The sequence below is a fragment of the Solanum verrucosum genome, unplaced genomic scaffold (genome assembly GCF_900185275.1).
Source record: "Solanum verrucosum unplaced genomic scaffold, falcon-dt-bn FXZP01000228.1, whole genome shotgun sequence".
In the NCBI taxonomy this organism is placed as follows: domain Eukaryota; kingdom Viridiplantae; phylum Streptophyta; class Magnoliopsida; order Solanales; family Solanaceae; genus Solanum; species Solanum verrucosum.
In genome coordinates, this window is record NW_026020210.1 from 1,412,720 (window position 1) to 1,432,152 (window position 19,433).

Consider the following 19,433-nt stretch of genomic DNA (forward strand, 5'->3'; position numbering starts at 1 on the left):
TACAAGCAGTTGTTGAATGGAGACCTCCTAAAAGTCCGACTGAGGTAAGAAGTTTCTTGGGCTTAGCAGGATACTACAGAAGATTTGTGAAAGGCTATTCCATTATCGCCTCCCCTTTGACTAGGCTCTTGCAGAAGGAAGTAAAGTTTACTTGGGATGATAAATGCCAAGAGAGCTTTGAAACTCTCAAATCCTTGTTGACTTAAGCGCCAATACTTACTCTACCAATTGAAGGGAAAGAATATGTAGTATACAACGATGCTTCTCACCACGGTCTCAGTTGCATTTTGATGCAAGAAGGGAAGGTTATTTCTTATGCCTCTCGGAAATTTAAACCGCATGAAATGAATTACCCTACTCATGATCTTGAACTTGCTGCTATAGTGTTTGCTTTGAAAATATGGCGGCATTATTTGTATGGAGAGAAATGTCATATATTCACTGATCACAAGAGCTTAAAGTACTTGGGTACTCAAAAGGAGCTAAACCTTCGACAACGTAGATGGCTTGAACTCATCAAGGATTATGACTGCATGATTGATTATCATCCAAGTAAAACTAATGTGGTTGATGATGCCTTAAGTAGAAAATCCTTCGCACACATTTCTTTGAGTCCTTTACCCTTGCTTCTTGAGTTAAGAGCCATGAATGTTTGTTTTACACTTGATTTAAATGGTTCAGTTATTGCTAATTTGCAAGTAAAGCCAATATTACTTGAACAAGTGAAAGAAGCACAAAAGGTAGATAAGAGACTTGTAAAATTGACCAGAGAAGTTCAAAGTGGGGAAAAACATGATTTTACATTTACGGAGGATGGTGGCTTATTTTATCAAAACAAGTTATGCGTCCCTAATGATGAAAAATTGAGGAGAGAAATTGAATGAAACACATACTTCGCCATATGCAATGCATCCTGGAGGTACAAAGATGTACTAGACCATCAAAGAAACTTATTGGTGGAATGGTATGAAGAGAGATATTGCGGAATTCATTTCAAAATGTTTGGTTTGTCAGCAAGTAAAGGCAGAACATCAGGTCCCGGTTGGTTTACTACAACCCTTGTCTATGCTGGAATGGAAATGAGAGAGAATAACTATGGACTTTGTTTTGGGACTTCCTCGCACTCAAAGGAATCATGATCCAACATGGGTGATTGTGGACAGGCTAACCTAGAGTGCTCACTTCTTAGTAATCAAGATGGATTACTCACTTGAGCGTTTAGCCGAGTTATACATTAATGAGATTGTAAGACTACATGGGATACCTGTGTTTATTGTATCTGATCGAGACCCACGATTTACATCTAGATTTTGGGGCAACTTACATGAAGTTTTGGGTACTAAGTTGAAATTTAGCACTTCGTTCCATCCTCAAATAGACAGCCAGTCGAAAAGATTGATACAAATTTTGGAGGATATGCTTCGAGCTTGCATTATGGAGTTTGAGGGTAGTTGGGACATACACTTAGCTTTGATAAAATTTTCTTACAATAACAGTTACCAATCGAGTATTGGAATGCCTCCCTATGAAGCCTTATACGGGAGAAAATGTCGGACCCCTCTTTGTTGGAGTGAAGTTGGTGAAAGAAAGCTTGTTGGTCCTGAAATTGTGCAACAAACAGAGGACAAGGTAAAAATTATCAAAGATCGTCTAAAAAATTCTTTGGATAGACAAAAGTCGTACGCTGATCTTAAAAGGCGTGGCATAGAATATCAAGTTGGAGATAAAGTATTCTTAAAGGTGTCTCCATGGAAAAAGATTATGAGATTTGGCCAAAAAGGAAAACTTAGTCCCCGATTTATCGGACCTTATGAGATACTTGAAAGGGTTGGACCAGTTGCATATAAATTGTCTTTGTCACCTGAGTTAGACAAGATCCACAATGTCTTCCATGTTTTTATGCTTAGAAGATATCGTTCTGATCCATCTCATGTTCTTCCAGTTGAATCTATTGAGGTTAATCCTGACTTGACGTATAATGAAGAACCTATCCTAATTCAAGCTCGAGAAGTAAAGCAACTTAGGAACAAGAGAATCCCTTTAGTAAAGGTACTTTGGAGGAACCATTCTGGAAAAGAAGCTACCTGGGAAAGAGAAAAAGACATGAGAACCCAATATCCGCACTAGTTTCGGGACTAGTTTAAGGTAAATTTCGAAATGAAATTTCTTTAAGGAGAAGAGAGCTGTAACACCCCTAAATGCTTAAACAAGTAGTCGCATGTTGTTACATCATCTCGTAATTACTAGAATATGTTTTATTCTCATTTTTGGAACTTGAAATGTTGTGATTTGCAAACTTGCTTGGCATAAATTGTTATCGTAAATTAAGGTATTGTATGAGGGTATTTGCGTAATTATCTAATTATACTTATACATTGGAATTGTGGGTATAAAGTACATAAATATAGTTATATATGTATGTTTTTTGGGCAGCCATCTATTTGTTTGGGCAGCCCCTTTTGGTGACATCTGTCCATGTGGCAAGGATAACTTTTGTAGCTATATATCTTTACACCTCCTTTGATTGAATTCGTTTTCCCTCAAGTCTAAGAACATTATAACATTAGCTAAACAGTTGTTCTTCAAAATCAAGAGAATAACTAAGTCCTTTTGGTTGGAATCCGACACACACACACTTCCTTTTGGTAAGTGACGAAATCTACTTTTGAGCTGGGTAGTGTTTGGTATTTTATGCATATCTCATTCAAAATAACTTAGTTACAGTGAATAAATATGTTTTGGAAAGCTAATTTGTAGACCTACAACTCTTGTGTTTATGTAAAATTCTAATTTAGCTATTATGGATACGAAATAAGGGACGCAACATATGACAAGTTCTGTCCAGATTCTGGAATTAGAAATCCTGTACGTTCAACTGTTTGTGTTTTGATTATATCCTTTTGTACAAAGCGTATTTTTATGTGATTCTTGATTATTTGCAAGCTTAAGAGATGTACCTACATCTTTTATGAAGGATATAAATTCCATTTTGGTTGTTTTCTGTTTCAAATCTAAGTTACGACATGCAACTATTTTATTGGGCAGAATATTTGTTTTGGGAGTATAGTCGTATTTGTACAGGCTAGGCTTACTTGTGATGATAACCCTGTGTTACACCATCATTATTGAGCTACTAGAAAGTAAATAAGTTATTGAATTCATTTTTTAAGGTTGTATATCCTCGTGTACGAGTTGAAGATTTTGATACGCTAGTTGGTCTATGATTTGAACTCGTGAAGTTATATTGGACTATTTTTGTGCTAAAGAACTGAGGTTTGTGTATAAACTTATACTTGTACTCTTTTTACCTGCTGGTATATCTGAAAGTTTACTTTGGTACCTTGGTTACCTCTTGTCACTTTGCATTGTCGTATTGGTATTCTTTAATACATTAAAGATGCTTGTGTAACTCGCCCACTTGTACGAATTGTTTGATCACTAGGCACTCTTGTTGGGACCTTGTCCTTCTTGTGGCTGTGACTTTGTCACTCCTGACATGCCTCTTGATTCAGATCATTTACCATCTTGACTCTGGATTTTTAGTCCGTCTTAAGAATGGAAGTTGTCCATTTTAAGTACGAACTAGAAAGTCATTTTTAATATGGTTCTTGGTTCTCTTGATTATTGGGTTTTGACCCTTCTTGATACCTGTTTGTGCTTGGTGTGACAACATGATGTATATATTGGGCGAGCCTTGTTGTTAAATTTCTTGGAAAACTGTGCTATGAGCGTTCTTGACATTTGGATCTTTAAATATCGAACTTGATACTCTTTATATATTGTTTACTTGATTTATTTATTATGTTCAATTATGCTGCCCTTGACTTGAGAATGATAACTAGCTGAATTTGAGGGCTCTAAACCTATAGTTTTTACACCACTAAGTTATATGCTTAGCGATAGTTGTTTCTATCGTAGGGGTTATTCGAGATGATGCTTGAAGCTGGCCATTGGAGATGGATGTTTTGAGAGCCTTAAGGAAGATCACATTTGCATATAGGCATATATATTTTGTATAAACCTTGGGACCTGTACATGATCTATGTGTTGTGTATTTACATGAGAATTTGAGGGTTGATTTGGTCATGCCACCATGGGTTGTAATATAAGTATTGCTACACGTTTTTATCTTTTTGGGGTGTGTAAACCCAAGTCTTGTAATATACTAAATTTACTATTTGTTTCGAATGTTTGTGTGAAGCATGAGCAGGCTGATTTCAGTACTTGAAAGCTTATAATATTCTTGTTATTTCATCCTTGAGTGTGAGGATACTATATATACATGAAAAGCTCATCGGTTATTTGCTTAAATTACTTTTCGGAGGTCATTATGAATCTAATCCCTCTACTAGATTTTAATCAGTATGCCCTCGTTAATCGCTTTTGAATGTCGCAAGTATAAGTTAGGTTTTTTTAAAAAGGAAATTACCGTCGATTTCCAAGGCCTCCCATGTTAATAAGGAGGATTTTTATTTTCAAGTTATATGATTAATTTTTTTTCATATATTTAACACTAATATTTTTACCAAGTGTCTTTACAGGTACCCCGGAATCGCTTCCCATTGAAGTCATTCGAATACAATTTGAAAATTATATTCATTATTATGTATATTGTTAACGATAGGCAAACAGTAGGTCGCTTCTCTGATTACTTGTTTACTTTATTACTTGCCTATATCACATGTTTGTTTTACTTGTATATTGTTTTATTTCCTCCTCAATTTAAAAAAATGAATATAGTCGGGATCCATATTTGTGGATTTCGAAGGATGCCTAACACCTTTCCTTCGGAATAACTTGAACCCATTACCTATAATCTCTTGGTTTCGTGGATCATTTAATTGGTTTCCTAGTTTTTCCTAAAATTAGGTGGCGACTCCTTTTAAAATTTGTTTATTCTTAAAATTCTTATAAAATTGACTTAATTGATTAGTTTTCTAGTCACCGCGACGTTTCGCCCTTACTTGAATAGAGTAGGGATGTAAACAGTATATATTAAACAACAAACAATATTATTCATTATTCATTCAAAGAGAGATACTTTCAAGCTTCAAAAACAGCAAGGGACCTGATAGAAGTGCTTTTATTGCTTTCTATACCAATTGTAATTTTGTGTGCTTGTAATAGTTCTTATATTGTAGTATTCGTTTCATTTGTGAAAGAAACATTTCAAACTTGTATGAATCATTGTAAGAACTAGGTTAAGGGTAACTTAGTTTCTTACTCTAAGTCTATATTAATCAGTTAGGATTAGTATAGTGGGCAGAGTTGTATCTCCTCTGGCTCAGCTAATTGATAGGAGGTATTGCTCAGTATGGAGATTAGCAGGTTAATCTCATTTTGTAAACTGGCTTTTACTTTTGCTTGGAGAAGATTAGTGGAAGCAGTTTGAAAAGTCTTGTTGAGAACAGGTCGTGGTTTTACTCCCTTGAGCAAGGAGGTTTCCACGTAAGGTTGATTGTCAATCTTTACTTTCAGCATTTGTGCTTTACTGTTTATTACGGTAACTATGTTGAGGACCTGGTCCCATCTACATAAGTGGACGCATACATTCCAATAAGTGGTATCAGAGCTTCACTTTTCAGTCTGGTTAACACCAAGAAAATAAAAGATCTTGAATAAATGATTGCTCCACCCAATATGGAGGAAGGACAATCGTCTACCAGGCACCTCATTTCAATGGCCAGTACTATGGATGGTGGAAGAATCAAATGCATGACTATATCAATGTTGAGGACACTGAGTTGTGGGACATTATTCTTGATGGACCATATATTCCTATAAAGGAGGTGAAGGATGGAGAGCTCACCACTACTGTTGTCAAAACCAGAAAGGAGTACAATAAAGCAGATACAAAGAAGATAGAAAAGAACTACAAAGCAAAAAAGATTCTGGTGTGTGGCATTGGAGTTGATGAATACAACAGAATCTCTGCGTGTGTGACTGTCAATGAAATTTGGGACTGTCTTCAAACTGCTCATGAAGGAACTAAGCAAGTGAAAGAATCTAAAGTTGACATGCTTACCACTCAGTATGAGAACTTCGTTATGAAGGAGGGTGAAACCATTTTTTAGATGAACTCAAGATTCACCTTTATCACTAACGAGCTCAGGTGTCTGGGTGAACCTATCCCTGTTAGCAAGCAGTTTCGCAAGATTCTTAAGGTGCTTCCTAAATCTTGGGAAAACAATGTGGATGCCATAACAACAGCTAAAGATCTGATGACTCTTCCCATGGATGAACTGATTGGGAATCTTCAAACCTACGAGCTAAACAAGAAACAGGGAACAACGGTGAAAGAAGCAAAGAAAGAGAAGTCCATTGCTTTGAGAACTTCTCAAACTAAGGTGACTGAGGACGAGGATGAGATGACGTATGTCACCACAAGATTTCAGAAGATCATAAAGAAGCATGGAGGCTTCCAAAAGAAAACCCCTACTAGCAGAACTGTTACTGCTAATGATCTTTGCCATAAATATGGCAAGCCTGGTCACTTCATGAGGGACTGCCCCAGTCAAAAGCAGGAAACTCGTGACACCAGACCTCGCAAGAGGGACCTAGTCCCAGACAATGCTCGGAGGAAGGCTCATGTTGATCAGTTGGTGAGAAAAGCCTTTGTTGTATGGGGAAATGATTCAAGTGAGTCAGAAGAAGATGCAGTAAGCCGTGAAGGTGTTTCAATGATGGCCATTAAAGATGATGAAAGTGTTTTCAACTCCATTTTCTCCTTGATGGCTAAATCTGATGATGAAGAAGATCGAGATGAGGTAACTCTTTTTGATCTTAAGGATGATCTATATACTTTTCCTGTTGAAAAATTGAGGAAACTTGCTGCCCTGCTTATTGATTCTGTTGATGAACGAACTACTGAAAACTTAATGCTAAATGAAAAATTAAGTTTATGTGAGGATGAAAATTCAGCTCTCATGTCTCAAGTCTCTGAGGAAGAATTGGAAGAAAAGCTTAAAATTTCTGAGTTTAAGCTAGTTGCTTCTCTTGAAACTAATTCCCAACTGAGAAAGGATCTGAGTAGGGTCAAGGAGGAACTAAGCCACTCTCTAAAGTTGTCTGATTCCTCTAAGATACTCTCTAACCTGTCTAATCAGAGTTTCAATGGAAAGAAAGGGTTGGGATGTAGACCAATAGAACCTCACTATAATCCCCATAGCAAGTCTATGTCTGTATCTGACAATCTGTTGTTCACTCACTATGGGCATAATGATCATATAAAAGAAAAGTGTGAGCCTCTAAGAAGAGCAAAAGAAAAGCATTTGAAATTTGTTAGCTATGAAAACAATGATAAAAGGGAACAAAAGGGACCTAGTCCCCGTTATCGTTTCTACAAAAACACTTTGCCCCCCTGGACAAGAAGACTTCTTATCAAGCCTTTTGATAGTTATTGGGAACTTCGTTTGAAGTGGGTTCCTAAATCTAACAAGTGATTCTTATGCAGAAGAGAGGAAGGAGTCAGTGCTGGTATATGGACAATAAATGCTCAAGGCACATGACTGGAGATACGTCAAACTTACTCTTTTTGAAAGCACACCATGGTGGTGGTGTGTCATTTGGTGGTGGAAAGAAGGGTTCTATTCTTGGTATTGGCAAGATAGGGAGATCTGCTGATAATTCGATAAACAATGTACGCTATATGGAGATTCTCAAATACAATCTCTTGAGCATATCTCAAATCTATGACAAAGGAAATGAAATAAAGTTCATGGCTAACAAATGTCTGGTCACCAATTGTATAACCAAAAGGGTTGTTATGTCTGCTACTAGAGTCAAGTTTATGTATGTTGTAAATCTTGACTCTATTGAAAGAAATGATCTATCTTGTCTGAGTGCTCAAACCGATGATGCAGATCTGTGGCACCGACGACTGGGTCATGTAAGTACTTTTTTGTTGAACAAACTTATGTCAGGGGACCTGGTCTGCAGACTGCCAAAGTTGAAGTTTTCCAGTGATAAAGTCTGTGATGCCTGTGCCAAAGTGAAACAAACTAAGTCATCATTCAAAGCAAAGAAGGGAGTCAGTACAACCCAACCTCTAGAGCTGCTTCACATGGACCTGTGTGGACCCGTCAGAATCTAAAGCAGAGGAGGTAAGAGATATATTATTGTCATTGTTGATTATTTTTCCAGGTTTACATGGAATATGTTCCTACGGACGAAGGATGAGACAGGTGGACAACTGATCACTTTTGCCAATGCTATCCAACTGAAGACGAATTACAAATTGCTAGCATCAGATCCGATCATGGTACAGAGTTTGAAAACTTTCAAATTGAAGAATTTTGTGCAGAAAATGGAATCAATCACAACTTCTCAGTACCAAGAACTCCTCAGCAAAATGGAGTTGTTGAAAGAAAGAACATAACACTGGTGGAAATTGTTAGAACTATGTTGATTGATTCATGGCTTGCAATGAATTTCAGGGCTGAAGCAGTCAATACAGCATGCTATGTGACCAATAGGTGTCTTTGTCAGATCGTTGGTCAAGAAAACTGTAACACCCCTAAATATTAACCAAGAGTCGCATGTCGATTTACCATTGCTTAATCATTACAATATGTTTTACTCTCATTTTGGGAACTTGAAATGTTGTGATAATTGCTAACTTGCTTAACATAAGTTATGATCGTAATTTAAGGTATTGTATTGGGGTATTTTCTTAATATTCTAATTAGAATTATGTATAGCTTTAAAAGGAGGTTAGGGATATATATATAGGTGTATATGTATGTTTGGGCAGCACACAATTATTTGGGCAACCACCTTTTGGAGACAACTTTGTTTGTGATAAACATCATTTGTGAGACTATATTTTGACACCTCTTCTAGTAAAATTTGTCTCACCTGAAGTATAACAACCTTAGAACATTATCTAGCAAGTTGTTCTTCAAAATCACAAGAGAAAAACTTGGCCCTTTTGGCTGGAATTCGAGAACATACACTTCTTTTTGGTAAGTGACGAAATCTGTTTCTGAGCTGGGTAGTGCTTGGTAGTTTATGCATATCTCTTTCTCTAGAACTTAGTTTACAGTGAATTAATATTACTTGGAAAGATAATTCGTAGACCTACAACTCTTATGTTTATGTAAACCTCTAATTTAGCTGTTATGGCTTCAAAATATGGGATGCAACACAGGACAAGTTCTGTCCAGATTTTGGAATTTCAAATCCTGTATGAACAACTGCTAGTTTTTGAATATATCTTGTTGTACAAAATATATTTTGCGGTGATTCTTGTTTGTTTGCAACCTTAAGAGATGTAGCTACATCTTTCATGAAGGTTATAAAGTCTAGTTTTGTCGTTTTCCTTTACAAATCTAAGTTGCGACATGAGGTACTAGGCTGGCCAGAGTCACTGTTTTGGGAGCATAGTCGTATTTGTACAGGCTTATGTCATGACCCGCCACTTTGTAATTAAAATTTCGCATAAAAATAAGTGGGAAGAATCTATAGTTATGGAGAGGTTAGTGGAAGACTCTAGAATTCCCTAGATCTTTCCTTAGAATTCCTTAGAATTCTCTAGGCTAGTAGAGAATTCTAGAAGAGGGACTAGATATTTTCCAAGAAATCTTTAGAATATCCTAGAATTGGTAGAGAATTCTAGAGAGGGACTAAAATGTAATTATAAGAGGGACTTGTAAAGTAATTTTTATTTGCACTTAGACCCTTAGGAGGTAGTATAAATAGAAGGGTTTCTCATTTGTAAACCATCCAAGCTTGAAGCAACCAACCAAGCAAGTTGTAAAGCATTCTCCAAGTAATACAACGCCTTCTTCCAAAACTTCTCAAATCTTTCTATGTCTTTCTTTGCATTCTCTTAGCGATCTTAGTTTCAAAGGGCTTACTTGAGCTTACAAGATCGTTAAAGATTCGTGAGTAAGTTGTCAAATGTCGCACTGAGCTTTAGTGAGACTCTAAGTTCGTGACACAAAGCTTACTTGTGATGATAATCCTATTTTACATCAACATTATGGAGCTGCTAGGAATTAAAGAAGTTATTTAATTATGTTTTTAAGGTTGTATATACTCGTGAATAAGTTGAGGACCTTGAAACATTGGTTGGTCTACAATCTGAACTCGCGAAGTTGTGTTGGACTGTTTCTTTGCTAAAGCAATGAGTTTCGTGTATAAGCTTGTACTTACACTCTTTTAACTGCTGGTATATCTGAAAGTTGATCTTAGTACCTTGGTTACCTCTTGTCACTTTGCATTGTCGTGTTGGTACCTTTTAAGACGTTAAAGACGTTTGTGTAACTCGCCCACTTGTACAGATTGTTTGATCACTTGGCACTCTTGTTGGGACCTTGTCCTTCTTGTGGCTATAACTTTGTCACTACTGGCATGCCTCTTTGATTTAGATCATTTGTCATCTTGACTCTGGATTTTTAGTCCGTCTTAAGAATGGAAGTCCATTTTAAGTATGAACTAGAAAACCATTTTTAATATGGTTCTTGGTTCTCTTTATTATTGGGCTTTGACCCTTCTTGATACAGGGTGTCGGCCCTTTTGATACCTGTTTGTGCTTGGTGTGACGACATGATGTATATATTGGGCGAGCCTTGTTATTGAATCTCTTGGAAAATGGTGCTATGAGCGTTCTTGATATTTGGACCTCTAAATATCGAACTTGATACTCTTGATATATTGTTTAGTTGATTTACTTATTATGTTCGATTATGCTACCCATGACTTGAGAAAGATAGCTTGGTGAATCTGAGGGCTTAGAACTTATAGTTTTTGCACCACTAAGCTATATGCATAGCGATTGTTGTTTCTATCATAGGGAATAATCTAGAGGAGGCGTGAAGTGAGCCATTGTAGATGGGGATTTTGAGAGCTTTAAGGAAGATCACATTTGCATATAGGCATCTATATTTTGTATAAACCTTGGGACTTGTACATGATCTTTGTGTTGTATATTTACATGAAATTTTGAGGACTAATTTGATCATGTCACCATAGGTTGTAGTATAAGTATGGCTCTATGTTTTGTTCTTTTGGGGTGTGTAAGCCCAAGTCTTGTAATATATTAAATTTACCACTAATTTTGAGTGACTGTGTGAAGCATGAACGACCTAGTTTGGGTACTAGAAAGTTGGTAATATTTTTTATTTCATTTTTACTAGTGTGATGACAATATATGTATAAAATCTCGTGAGTTATTGGCTTATATTATTTCGGAAGGGTCACTACAAGTGTTGGTATCAGAGCCTAGGTTTGTGGTTCTAGGACTTTTACTGTGAATTACTTGTATACTTGTTCGCATTCGTAAAAAGGTTCTATTTGGATTATTTGTTCACTTACATGGTTTATAATATTTTTATCGCATGTAGAGTGCACATGCATCATGTACATGTCCCTAATACAATGTGAACTTCCCTTTTGAAGGAATTAAGTTATGGCCTCTTCTTCTGGCCGACCTACGGAAGCTGCTCGTGAAGGTTCGGTACCTCTGTTCCCCAACCTCATGAACTAGAAGAGGTTGGAGAACCTTTCTCGAATCAATATGTTCCCCACATTAGTGGGTCTGAAGTGGGAAACCATCAGGGTGTAAGAGCTAGATCACATCCTCACATAAGTCGTAGTACTCAAGCCATGAATCCTCTTTTTCAACAAATGTCTGAATTCTTCCACCATATGGATGAAGCGATGCATGATCCCAACATGATTAACTTTGAGAAAATGAGAAAAATGGGTGGAGTGGAGTTTGAAGGCACCGTTGATCCCACGGATGCTGAACAATGGCTGGAGCGCATGGAGAGGGTATTTGAGCAGTTAGAGTGTTCAGATGTTGCCAAATTTAAGTATGCTATTTCACTATTACAAAATGATGCATACGATTGGTGGGTAAGTGTTCCAAATGCCAAGGTAAAACCTCATGTTCTTACTTGGGATGATTTTCTTAGGGAATTTCGTATGCAGTATGTTCCACCTGCTTATTGTGATGCAAAGAGAAAGGAGTTTTTGAATTTAAGGCAATGAGGCATGTCTATTGCTGAGTACCAACATAAGTTTCTAAGGCTCTCTCGTTATGCTGGAGGTATTATTAAAGAGGAAAAAAACAAGTGCAGGAAATTTGAAGATGGTTTAAATGATTCCATTAGAAAGAACGTGGCGATCTTGCAACATGAGAACATTTGTAAGTTAGTGTCTGCTGCTTTTACTTGAGAGCGACTTGATAAAGAAGAAACTAGTAGAAATGAAAACAAATTTCGGAAGCCTATACCAGATTTTGGGGGTCCATCAAAAAAGGGAAGGTTTGATAACTCTAAGGCTAGTAGTGATAACAGGCCACCGCAACAAAACCAAAACAAATCAGATTTTTCTACAGCTATCATTCCAAATTATGGCCAAGGCAAGCCTCGTGTCCCCACTTGTCCGCAATATGGAAAGAATCATTATGGTACTTGTAGGAGAGCTTCTGGTGCATGTTTCAATTGTGGGAGCTTTGATCATAAAGTGAAGGATTGTCCTAATCCTAATAATGCTCCTTCCTTGAAAATTGAAGGCTCAGTTCATAAGCCTTCTATTAATCCTCCTCAAACTAATAGAGGTGCAAGACCTAAAAACACCCAAACAGCAGGTACAAGTGGATCTAATCAAGCAAGTGGACAAAGAGCTACTGCACGCGTTTATGCTTTGAGGCAGAGGGATGAGCAACATGGACAAGACGTGGTTGTCAAACATCTGAAATACAAGTAAATTATATGTTTGAATGAATACTTTACCGGAAAAACCCAAAAATCCAAAAAAATCCGAAAAACCCCGAGGTTAAAAAACCCGATTTTTATTGGTTTGGTTTGGTTTATAAATTCAAACATCCGACACAAATGGTTTGGTTTGATAGTTGAAAAACCCGAACCAACCCGGCCATGTACACTCCATCATAGATTAGATCTCATATACCAACTATTATATACTATTGCCAATATTTGTTCAAATTATTTCAATTTTTTGAATTTAAAGTTGTGTTTGGTTATAATTTTTACAAAAAATATTTGGTTGTTAGAGTGTGCATTTCCTTTAAAAAGAAAATGAGGTTATTTTTATATAAAAAAATATGGGGAAAAATTAAAAAAAGAAAAATATAGCAAAAGTGAAGGAAAGGGTTCGTGTGTTTTTCAATTTTGAATACGAACTTCAAGTTGTATTTGAAATTTTCATAGGCCAAATGTTTTTCTTTTCAATAAAATGAAACATTTGTATCTCAATTTGGAACTTTCATTGCAAGTCTTGTTTTGGAAATTCTCATTATCAAACAGTCCTTATATTTGTAGTAACAATGAGTTAGTGACGTATTAAAAGGAAATTTCGACCTCATTTATTTATTTTTAAGATTAAAATATCTGAATATGAACGAAGGAGGGGCCAACCCAAGCCTCCAAAGGGAGGACAAGGCAAAGGCAAGAGGCCCGCTACCAAGGCTCCGGAGCACAACTCCGATAGTGAGAGCTCCCAAGCCGCATTCTCTGAACCGGATGACAACCAACCACTATAGTCCCAGCGGGCTAAGATCTGTGCTAGGTCAGCCACCCCAGCAGCAGCCACAGTGCCAACTCTGGCACCCTCTGTAGCACCAGTACCACCAATGGTCCCTCCTCCCAAGCTACTTAACAGACTAAAAGTTGATGGATTGCGGACTATTCTCAGTCATTTCTGAAGCTGTTCTTAGAGTGTCGGCTTGTAATCAGGGCACTATATAATTTGTTTCTTTACTGGGAAGCCGAGTTCCAGAAATAGGCGGTGGATATTCCCTTTGAACAATAAGGACTTCTCTTTAAAGAAAGATGAAGATATTGTTGGTGTTTTTCACTGTTTATCCCATGCTATGAAAAAAAATCCACACCTTATACACATGGTGAAGCTGAAATCCTAGACGAAAAGTAAGAGTATTTTGGGAATCAGTTATCACTTGTTAAGGATTCTCACGGGAGAAGATGGAGAGGGTTATGTCAAAGAGACTAGAGAAATACTTCTAAAATTTCCTAGTCTTCTGGTCCTTGAAGAAGGGAACAATGGTTGGAATGAGCAGAGTCTTGTGTATAAAGCTTTGAGAAAGGTTGAAATAGAGAAACACATACTTTTGTCTGGAATGAACATAAAAGACTTGTACAACACTCTCTGTTGAAACGACCCCAAAAATTCCCGAAAATGTGCTTCGAAAACACCTAAAATTGTAATTTCCATATATCTCAAAATCCGTGCATCATTTTGGAAATTCGACTTCATATTCTTATTCAGGGGGTCAAATTGAGTGGGAAATGAGTCTAACCCGAATTTTAGAACAACCGTATCAAAATTCGAAAATCGCAAAAAATGCGATTTTGAGGGTCAACTTTAAAGGGGCATATCTCTCAGCACACAAGGAACTGGAAGGAGCTCAAACTATCAAAATTAAAGCTCTGTGAGTTATCTTTCCAACGCAATTTGTTTCACCTCATTCCGAGTTAGGATGAAGGAGTTATGACCATTTTCGTAAAACCTGTCCGGCAGAAAATGCAAATTCCAGTAGCCGAAAACACTGTTCACCCGCCTCAATTTTTTTTTCTAAGTGTTGGGACGTTTTTATAAAAAGGGGACATATCCATACTTAGTCATTTAACTTCAAAACATCCAAAAACTCTCTCTAAACCCTCTCCAAAAATTCCACCAAGATCATCAACCAAATTCAAGGATCCCAAGCTTTAATTCCGGATTCAAGATTCAATCTCAAGCAATTCTCCATTCCAATCTTCATCAAGAATTCTCCAAAGTTGAGGTATGTGGGTTGATTGTGGAAACCTTCCTTTCCACAAGTCCAACCATTTATCCTCTATTTTACTTCAAGTTTATGGGTCCTTATGATCATTTATGAACTCTTGAATTATGGAATTATTACTACACATCCTATTATGGTCTATTTTTGTATATTATCATGAAATGGAATGATTATATGATGTTTATGGTTTTCATGCCTCAATGATCAAATTATGAAGGTTGTTATATATGTATATATATATGTATGTTGTTGGTGGGCTGTTTTATATGGATTTTGAAATTGGTTGGACTTAGTACTCTTGAAACACATGATTTTATTTACATGAACAAGTAGCCCACCATATGTTTGATAAAATGCCATTTATAGAATTCTTATGAAATGGAAGGTCCAATGTACGTCCTATGAGTCGGATGATTATATAAGTATTGAAATGATGATGAAATGGATACATGTATATGATTTTCTCTATATAGTGTGTGAGTCGATCAAGCCTAGCTCGGGGGGTTGTAGGCCCGGGTAACCGTATCAAGGGGTTGGTACCTTGATTGCCTAGTACGGGGGGTAGTAGGCCCGTATAACCGTATCGAGGGGTTTGTACCTTGGTTGCCTAGTACGGGGGGTAGTAGGCCCGTATAACCGTATCGAGGGGTTTGTACCTTGGTTGCCTAGTACGGGGGGTAGTAGGCCCGTATAACCATATTGAGGGGTTTGTACCTCTTTCGCCTCTCCAAGGGGGTGGTAGGCCTTGGAAATACTATATTGATGGTCACTCACTACACATATACTATGTCCTACTAAATATGATTTTTATATAAGCATCATTATACATATCATCTCATTAATATGCTATCTATCGGGTACGATTATGCATTTTGCCTATGATGTCCATCCCTTGTTGCATTGCATTGCATCCCATATACTTAGTACATTCAAACGTACTAACGCATACTCTATGCCTACATGATGTCACCATGTAGGGACCGGAGCACCGCTTGACCCTCGTCCTCCGCGTGGCTAATACGATTTTCTATCAAGGTTATTGGTGAGTCCTCCATTCCGGGGACGTTGCTTATGATCTTTTGCTATGTATAAGACTTTTCCTTTTAGTTATGTTTTGACTATGAGGGTGAGCCCAGTTGTTTGTCTTGGCCCCCGCTAAAGTACCTATGTTTAGAGGTGGTGTTGGACAAGTTGTGTATTATGTTTGAGCTTGATTCATCTATGGTATTTATGTATCATTTCTTCTTCTTTTTTTCTTGCTCCCTTAGTCCCGATTTCCCCCTTGATTATGCTTATCGCTTATGGTCATTTTAATTGCTTCCGCGACCAATGATGTGTAAGATACGCTATGAGGCTTGTTTGGGGTTCCTTCGGGTTCCCCATTCGCCGGTCACGTCTAGGCCCTAGGCTTGGGTCGTGACATCTGTGTTGTTAGTCCAAAGTTTGCTGCGGATTTGGAGCAGAAATGGGGTTCTTTTAATAGTTCCACTGACAAGAATGCCCGAGCGTTGGAAGAGCTAAGGGATATTATTTCACCTCTTGTCCATAAACCCACCTTGTAAGGATAGGATGTTGTTAGCAACTAACCACTAGTCTGTCGAAATGATTCAATTTTTTGAAGACTAAAATTGAGTACATTTTAATTACCGTCGAGACTTTGAGGGAAAAATGATTATAGTATCTAAAAAAGAAGTATTCATATTATTGTCTAGATTCATTCCTTGATATCTTGCTAATTGCTTTTAATATATTTTTGTGATTAAATACTTAGACTTGATTAAATACTCATAATAGTCTTTAATCACCTTGTTACAGACCTTTTCTTGCCGTATTTATATTATATTACAAAATCATGTAATTAGTAACTTGACATACAAGTACAACATAAGTGTACAAAAAGAAGGGAGATATGTGATCCTTTTTAGACTCATAGCCTTCCTGATTCCTTTTATTCCGACGTACTAGGGATCAAAGTCATCAATTGGAGAGAACCTCGGGTCAGTATAGACTCATATCCATCATGATCCCTTGTATTCTGATGTTGATAAATAACAGCAGCACAAACAAGTAGCGCAATTCCAAACACTGCCAAGGCTCCAACAACATTTTGCAATATTACAATTCCACCTGTCTGTGGTAGTGAAGAAGAAACAAGTTCAGAAAATATGATCTTGTTTAGACTCAAGTAGGAAAACTTTTAATGAGTCCAAGATCTTACTCCATCTGCGGAATGTAGGATAGAGTTATGTTTCAGTGATGGTTCAGCAACCAAGAGATAGAACAACCCCAACACTCCAGTATGCCTCTGATCATTGCTATAGTTTGATTGTAAAGTTATAGTCTCCTCTTCTGAAAGCTTGATAGAGCCAAGTCTAGGAGAACAACTAGACATCCCGACAATGAAACCAACTTCATTTCTTGGTTCCTTTCCTTTCCCATAGATTAGAAGAGATGAGCATATGACACGTCCATCCTAGACTAGTGCAGCGGAAACAGAGAAGAAGAAATTAAGAAAATAATCATGTCAAATAAATGCTAACAACACTTCTTTTATCTGATGTTAAGAGAACGAGATTAGATATATGGATTCGATCAATCTGGTCTTGCAAGTTTTGGCATACATAACTAGTGTTATGTATCAACAACAACATCACCAGTATAGTCCTACAAGTGGGGTTAGGGGAGGGTTAGAGTGTATCCAGACGTTATACCAAAATACAACTATCTAAGATGTTTCTTACAAAAATAACACAAAATATGATATGATTAATGACACTAAAATATCCAACAAAAAGATAATAATAAAATCGCGTAAAAAAAATTGCAAATTAATAAGTAATAATGACAATGATCATAATTTAAAAGTACTAAATCATGCTAAAATAAGTTTAATAAGCATTAGTTACATGACTAATTATTAAAGGAAATTAAAATTAAATTATGTACTTTAATTGTCTAAACCTATGTAAAACTAAAGAACAAATATTCAATATTATTGTCATCTTAGTGTTGAATTGATTTCCTTTTTGCATTAGTATTAATTTGATATTGATTTAAGCTTTATTATAATTACCACCATCTATGAACTATAATCTTTATTGGACCATTAAGAATTCTAACTTTCAAACATTTAATAATATATTAAAAGATAAAAATTATGAAAAAGTATAAGAAATATTTAAAAATTATATCAAAGTAAATATTTTTACGTATAAAATAAAATTTTAAATTATATATATAATGTCGGGTTGGTTTGGTCTCGGATTATTTTTTTTTAGTTGAAACCAAACCAACCCAAATATAGTCGGGTTTTTTTTTCAAATACCAAACCAAGTCAAACCAAACCACTAGTCGGGTTTTTGTTCTGATTTGACTCGATTTGCGGTTTGGTTCGGTTTTGTACACCCCTAATTATGACTATCTATTTGAGAAATATTATTATTTTAGAGCAAATTTGATTTATCAAACACAACTCCAACTTCAAATATTCCAAATAAAAGAAAACAGAACGTCCACTTAAAAGTACTTTAAAATCATAAAATTGTCAAATCCTGGTAACTGTTATAAAGTAACTAACTAAAATTAACACACTAAAAAGAAGAACAATAGAGAGAGTAATGTACTGTATTTATTCCTTTTCGTTATCTCATTCAAATGAAGTACAAAGCCTTTATATAGGAAATGTAAATTGGGCAGTGAATGGATGACACAAGCCATCCACTACTTTGCACAAGTTGTGCACAATTTCCACAATCTCAACACTCCAATACACATACTATCCACATACCATATTGTGACATCCACACGTTCACAACACTCCCCCTTGGATGTCTATGCCTAACTAAAGAAACTATAGGGAAGGAAAATGAGTACATATATCTTTAAATACGCATTTGCTTGTTGCCTCATTAGAAACCTTGCTAGGAAAACCCAATGGGATAAAACCTAGACTAAGGAAAAAAGAGTACAACGCGTATTCTACACCCCCTGATGAAGACCACGATTTATATTGTTAAGTCTTCGCATTCCAATTTTGTGTACCATTTTCTCAAGAGTTGAGGCTGGTAAATATTTGGTGAATAAATCTGCTGGATTATCACTTGAACGGATTTGTTGTCTATCAATATCACCATCTTTTGGAGATCATGTGTGAAGAATAATTTTGGTGAAATGTGCTTCGTTCTATCTCCTTTTATGAAGCCTCCTCTTAATTGAGTTATGCATGCAACATTGTCTTCAAAGAGCACTGTGGGTACCTTGATATCACACTTTAAACCACATCTTTCTTTGATGAAATGTATCACTGATCTCAACCATACACATTCTCTACTTGCTTCATGAATGGCTATTATCTCAGCATGATTGAAGAAGTAGCGATAATCGACTGCTTTGTAGATCGCCATGATATAGCAGTACTTTCGTATGTGAACAGATAGCCTGTTTGAGATCAAGTTTTATGTGAGTCAGATGAATAACCTACATCTGCATAACCAACAAGATTTGCACTATCTTTGTTAGTATAAAACAGACCCATATCACTAGTCCCCTTTAGATATCGCAATATATGTTTAACTCCATTCCAATGTCTTCGTGTAGGGGAAGAACTATATCTTGCTAACAAATTAACAGAAAACTCTATGTCAGGTTTCGTAGCATTAGCAAG

General features: G+C 36.5%; 2 protein-coding genes across 3 annotated transcripts in view; one reads left to right on the plus strand and one right to left on the minus strand.

Annotated features, from left to right (window-relative positions):
- LOC125830410 (uncharacterized) overlaps positions 1 to 19,433 on the plus strand; it is a 34,337-nt gene that overhangs the window by 7,186 nt on the left and 7,718 nt on the right. The gene's annotated exons all lie outside the window — the stretch shown is intronic.
- The window catches only part of LOC125830450 (methylecgonone reductase-like), a 160,614-nt gene that overhangs the window by 2,099 nt on the left and 139,082 nt on the right, over positions 1 to 19,433 (minus strand). Inside the window, exon 4 of one of the 2 annotated variants that reach the window (XM_049509648.1) lies at positions 11,826 to 11,837. The exons of the other annotated variant lie outside the window; for it this stretch is intronic. The gene's annotated coding sequence lies outside the window, so the exon portion shown is untranslated. Of the gene's footprint in view, positions 1 to 11,825; positions 11,838 to 19,433 lie in introns of those variants that run through there. 2 annotated transcript variants of the gene reach the window in all.